This window comes from Aplysia californica, unplaced genomic scaffold (genome assembly GCF_000002075.1).
Source record: "Aplysia californica isolate F4 #8 unplaced genomic scaffold, AplCal3.0 scaffold00104, whole genome shotgun sequence".
NCBI classification, from domain to species: Eukaryota; Metazoa; Mollusca; class Gastropoda; order Aplysiida; family Aplysiidae; genus Aplysia; species Aplysia californica.
The window spans coordinates 401,118-407,405 of NW_004797374.1; the positions used below are offsets into that span (position 1 = coordinate 401,118).

Here is a 6,288-nt window from a genome sequence, read left to right on the forward strand (position 1 = left end):
AGGATCGGACTTAAGTTAAATTTATGAATGGTCAATAACAAAGCATCGAGGCTAAGTCAAGACATGAGTATTGAGGGTCAACAACGTGGGGTCGGACTAAAGGAAAAGTTTTAAATGGTAAACCAAGAGGGATTGGAGCTAAGTCAAGACATGAGTCCTGAGGGTCAACAACGGGGGGTTGGACTAAAGGTAAATTTATAAACAGTCAACAACGAGGGATAGAGGCTAAGTCAAGACATGAGTCTTCCTGAGGGTCAACAACATGGGGTCGGACTAAAGGCAGAGTTATAAATCATCAATAACGAGGGGTAGGGGTTAAGTCAAGACATAAATCTTGACGGTCAACAACATGGGGTCGGACTAAAGGAAAAGTTTTAAATTATCAATAACGAGGGGTAGGGGTTAAGTTAAGACATGAATCTTGAGGGTCAATAACGTGGGGTCGGACTAAAGGAAAAGTTTTAAATTATCAATAACGAGGGGTAGGGGTTAAGTTAAGACATGAATCTTGAGGGTCAATAACATGGGGTGGACTAAAGGAAAAATTCTAAAGGGTCACCCAGAGGGGGCAGACCAAAGTCAAGACATGGGTCCTGAGGGTCAACAACATGGGGTCGGACTAACAGAAAAAATTATAAATGGTCAACAACGAGGGGTCAGAGCTTAGTCAATAGGGTCAACAACATGGGGTTGGATTGAAGGTCAAATTCTATAGTGTCACCAAGAGGGGACGGATCAAAGTCAAGACATGTGTTCTGATGGTCAACAACGAGAAAAAGGATAACAGGCACAGTTATATAAACGGTCAATAACGAGGGGTAGGGGTTAAGTCAAGAAATGAACCTTGAGGATCAACAACGTGGGGTCGGACTAAAGGCAAAGTTTTAAATTATCAATAACGAGGGGTAGGGGTTAGGTCAAGAAATGAACCTTGAGGGTCAACAGCAAGGGGTCGAACTATAGGCAAAGTAATAGTATGGTTAACAATGATGGGTTGGAGCTTATTCAAGGCATGAGTCTTGAGGGTCAACAACGTGGGGTGGGATTGAAGGTCAAGTTCTAAAGGGTCACCAAGAGGGGACAGATTGAAGTCAAGACATGAGTTCTGAGGGTCAACAACGTGGGGTCGGACAAAAGGCAAAGTTATAAGCGGTCAATAACGAGGAATTGAGGTTAAGTCAAGACATGAATCTTGAAGGTCAACAACGTGGGGTCGGACTAAATGTAAAGTTCGAAAGGGTCACCAGGAGGGGGAGGACTGAAGTCAAAACATGTGAGGCCTGAGGGTCAACAACGTGGGGTCAGAATAATAATAATAACAACAATGCTGATCATTTCTATAGCACCCACTCCCGTGTGAACACAGCTTTAGGCGCTTTACATGTACAAACTATTTTCCCACTCGCATACGTGCGCACGCACCCACACACACACACATACACACACACACACACACATACACACACACACACACACACAATCACGCACACATTACACGCACACACATCTACTTGCTTATCACACATTACAAAGTGAGCACATACAAATACATAATAAAATAATATACACTATGCAATTTGCAAAATACATAAATGGATACATAGTCATTTACATAAACATTGTTCTGAACATGAATCTACTGACATAATGATTTCATTAAATGTGTCTTTAAAGATATTTTAAATTTAGACTCAGATGCGGTATGTCTCAAGGATTGGGGGAAGAGAGTTCCAAACTGATGGAGCAAGGAAGGCAAACGACCTGTCAGCATATTTTTTTTAACTCCCTTTCTGGGACTCTTAAAAGATACTGATCGCCTGATCTTAGTGATCTAGAGTTTGGAGCATAAATTTGGAGGAGATCACTGATATATGAGGGAGCTTTATTATTGACACATTTATGATATAATGTAATTTTATATGCTATTCTAGCTGACAAAGGGAGCCAATGCAACGTTCTTAACATGGGGAGTAAAGTGATTCCTCTTCTTTTTCTTTAGTACTAGCCTTGCAGCTTGATTTTGAAAATGTAACTTGTGAAGAGTGGTATTTGGTATGTTAGTTAATAAAGCACTGCAATGATCGAAGCGTGAAAAAGATGACACGAGCGTTTTCAATGAGCCTTCATTCAAAAACAGATATATGACAAAAGAAAAAGTTTTAAGTGATCAACAACGATGGTTTGGAGCTAAGTCAAGACATGAGTCCTGAAGGTTAACAACGTGGGGTCGGACCAAAGGCAAAGTTCTAAATAATCAACAATAAGGGGGTGGAACTAAGTTAATAAGTCCTACTAAAGGGTCACCAAGAGGGGTTGGAGCCAAGTCAAGGGATGTGGGGTCAAAGTAAAGCTCTAACAGATTAACAAGAAGGGATCAGAATAAAGTTCCAAAGCTTTTACAAAGAGGGGCTGGAGTAAATCTCCAACAAAAACATGAAGACCTGAGTATATACACATTGGCTGTTGCAGCATTTTCTTACAGTAAACAAGCTTTTCATTGTGTTTAAAAAAATATTTTTTAGCGCTATACTATAAAGGCTTTCAATTTTGTTGAATCAGTGGACTTCACTTTTCACAACTCCAAAGTTCAAGTTAAAAAAATACTGGTGGTATCAGAACGTCTATCACAGAAGGTCAAAGGCCAAACTAACAGCTTGCAGCGCTTGTTTATTTGTTTTTGATCAAGTCATGATTGACTGAGTAGGTGTTTTACGGCACTATCGACCCAATTTGATCAAGTCAGTTAACACTAACAGCACCAACAAAGTGCAAGAAATATTACAGAATAAAAAATCTACTCCAACAACTTCACACTCAAACTCAAAATCAGCAGAAAGCTCTACCCACACCACTCTACCCCTGCAACCCCCCCCCCCCCCAAACAAAAACCTACACTGCCCCCTCAACTACCTCCCGCCATGGCCATGGCAATACCTACAAAATCCTACTCTGAACCTAGCCTATTCACCTAGCTCCCTATCAACCTATCTGCCTATCTCTTCAGCCCCACTGCGTCACTTTAAGCCTGAGTGTGATATACGGAAATCGTAGCAACAGAGCACTGTGAGACCTGTTTGACCAGAAAAGTGGCTACACCTTCTGTTGTCACCAAAGTTTGCACTGAAAACATTCTATATCAGTGACATTATTTCTAAGTAGCTTCATTACAAAATCTCCATCTGGACATCACACAAGGAATATTGTTTTCTTAAGTCTTTGCTGGTTTTTACAGCACTATCAACACAATTTATTGTACGGTGAGCTGGCCTCCGCAAAGTAAGTGCAAGGGCACCCCCATCTTCGCTTCAAAGATGTGTGCAAGCGAGATATGAAATCGCTTGATATGGGCTCTTAGGTGAGAGACACTGGGAGCTGGTCTCATCAGGGGTGAAGCCCGACTGCGACAGGCAGCTGAGGACAAACGTCATCACCGAAAGAACAGCCAGAGGCTACCAATGCAGGAAGACACCACTCACAAGTGCAGCCACGGCTACAGGGACTGCAATTCTGTGTGGACCTGTTCAGCCACAGCAAGTGCTGCTCTCGAACCTGAAATCTCCTACGGCGCAGATCCATAGTATCCTGAGACTGAAGGATGCCATGCCGTCAACACAATTTCACATGAGAGAAATAAAACAGCCAACTGTTAAAGTAGTCCATGGTAGTCATCTGGAGGAATTGACATGCCTATTCAAGAGAGCTGCATGTTGAAAGGATTCTTGATGCCTGGCAATTGTCTGTTAGTTCTTGAATGACTAATTGAAGAAAATTTGTTTCACGGTGCTATTGGCACAATTTGATCATGTTAGCACTGTACTCATTTGGCTGGATGTCATGTGCAGAGCGGGGATGTTACAATCCAGTGTGAGTGGAAGGTCCTTCCTGTCAGGGCATGGTATCTGCTTCTTTGATAACTGTTAACTGTTGGCTTGGCATCTTTCTAAGAAAAATATATAAGGTAGAGTGAGTTACTAATTTTGAATAAAGACAATGTACATAGCTGCAATAATGGTCACTTAGTGCACACAGGAGAAATAAAGTTACGGAGAAAAAGAAAAAAAAGGAATGACCCTACAAAGGCATTCTACACCCAACAGCTATAAGAAATAGTAGTAGTTTTTGATGGTGTATATTTTAACGAGGCAATTTTTTCATGTATTGTAAGTGCCAACTACAGAGTTTCCTAAAAATCTGCATTTCATAGCACACACGGGCAGACATTTTTAAAGATCTGTCATACATATGTTTTAAAACTTTTCGTTAATTTTTTTCTTAAGAACTTACATCAGAATAGTTTGTTAATTCTTCAAAGTAGAAAAAGGGTCGCTATAAAATTGTTTACTACCGGTTTAAAAAGACAGACATTTATAAAAATCTGTCAGTATATGTTTTATCATTTACCCTTTCCCCCTTTTAACTTTAAATCAGAAAAGCCGATTGGTATTTTTCTCATTTTACTTCAATAATAAATAAACAAGTAGTGTTCCAAGACATATTTCCTAGACAAATACCTCCTGTAGATGCTCCTGTCTGTGGGTGCTCCTCCCGCTAGTCCTCCTGTCCTATGATGGTCCTGGGGATGAAGACGTGTCAATTAGTAATATCCTCTTGATTCTATACAATTATTGTAACTGTTTCAGAAAATAAAAAGAGTCACGTTTTAATATTTTTTACTACTAGTTTCCGAATGGCACCATGCAGAAGCGTTAACGCTCAGATGCTACTGGATCGCTAACTACTACTAGTTTAAAATACCAGAAGGACATTTATAAAAATCTGTCAGAATATACGTTTTATTATTTTTCCTTTTCACATAAGTGCAAACTTTCACCCTGAAATTTAAAAAAATGGAACTTTTTTTTCAAATATTACCTTAATAATTAATAAAAGATTTTCCAAAACATATTTCCCAGACAAATACCTCTTGTAGATGCTCCTCCGGCTGGTCCTCCTGTCTGCGGCTGGTCCTAGTGATGAAGACGTCAATTAATAAAATCGTCTTACATCTATGAGCTACAGTTTTGTATTTTTGATTCAGAAAATAAAGACTCGATATAATATTATCTACTACCAGTTTAAAGGACATAAGGACATTGATAAAAACCTGTCAGTAAATACATTTTATTATTTTCTCTTTTCACCTAAATGCCATTTTTTTTTTTAACCAACAAACTTTCACCACAATTTTTTTTTTAAAGCCACAAATTTTATTTTTCTAATTTTATTTTAACAATTAACAAATAATTTTCCAAGACAAATTTCCTAAACAAATACCTCCTGTAGATGTTCCTGTCTGTGGCTGTGGGTGCTCCTCCGGCTGGTCCTCCTGTCCGCGGCTGGTCCTGGTGATGAAGACGAGTCAATTAATACAATCGCATTGCAACTAGGCCTATACAGTTTGTAATTTTGCTTGAGAAAATAAAAACAGTCGCTATATTTTCTACTACAGGGTTTAAAGGCCAGAATAACAGTTATAAAAACCTGTCAGTATACCGGCATACGTTTTATTATATTACCTTTTCACATAAATATTTTTTTTTAACTTTCACTTTGCAACTGAAAAAAAAGCTAAACCAGCAATTTTCTAATTTTACTTCAACAATTAATAAATAATGTTCCAATACATATTTCCCAGACAAATACCTCCTGTAGATGCTCCTGTCTGTGGGTGCTCCTCTGGCTGGTCCTCCTGTCCGTGGCTGGTCCTGGTGATGAAGACGAGTCAACTAATACAATTGTCTTACGCCTATACAGTTTACATTTTTGTTTCAAAATATAAAAAGAGCGGTTATAATATTGTTTGGTTTTTTTTTTTGTAAAGTGTTTTACGGCGCTCGCAACTGCATAGGTCATATGAGCGCGCGGGAGACACCTAATATTTTCAGTTGGTAGGAAATTTTGAATTTTGCCCGGGTGGCGGCCGAAGCCTACTCTTATCGATTTTAGACCACCAAGGGATCTTTAACGTGCGCAACTTGCACACGGGCCCTCCGGGATTTTTCGCCCATGTCCGAGAAGGCTAGGTGCAGATCTTTCCTACCAGAAGATCATGGGTGTGGCAGAAAGACAGCTGTAAGGAGTCAAGGAGTAGCAGTAGAAAGGCTGCAGAAAGAGTCAGGAGCCCAGAGGATGTGGCAAAGGAGGTGAGGGGGTGGGGGCAGAAAGTGGAAATGAAAGCAGACAATAGAACATTGCTAGAGAGCAGGAAATGAGGTGAAAGGAGACAATTTTAGAGAAGAAATTTTTTTGGTCGCTACCCGGATTCGAACCCGGGACCTTTGAATGAGA

At 39.8% G+C, this 6,288-nt stretch overlaps 1 long non-coding RNA gene across 2 annotated transcripts; it reads right to left on the bottom strand.

Annotated features, from left to right (window-relative positions):
- Positions 1-3,142: 3,142 nt before the first annotated feature.
- On the bottom strand, positions 3,143-5,796 carry LOC101853777. Of its 2 annotated transcripts, none has more exons than XR_220318.2 (3): positions 5,644-5,796; positions 4,512-4,573; positions 3,143-3,940 (listed from the first exon to the last, which is right to left on the bottom strand). It is a non-coding gene; the product is annotated as an uncharacterized LOC101853777 (long non-coding RNA). The 2 variants fall into 2 exon arrangements; XR_001184732.1 differs by lacking the exon at positions 5,644-5,796 and adding an exon at positions 5,275-5,315.
- Between the last annotated feature and the right edge of the window lie 492 nt (positions 5,797-6,288).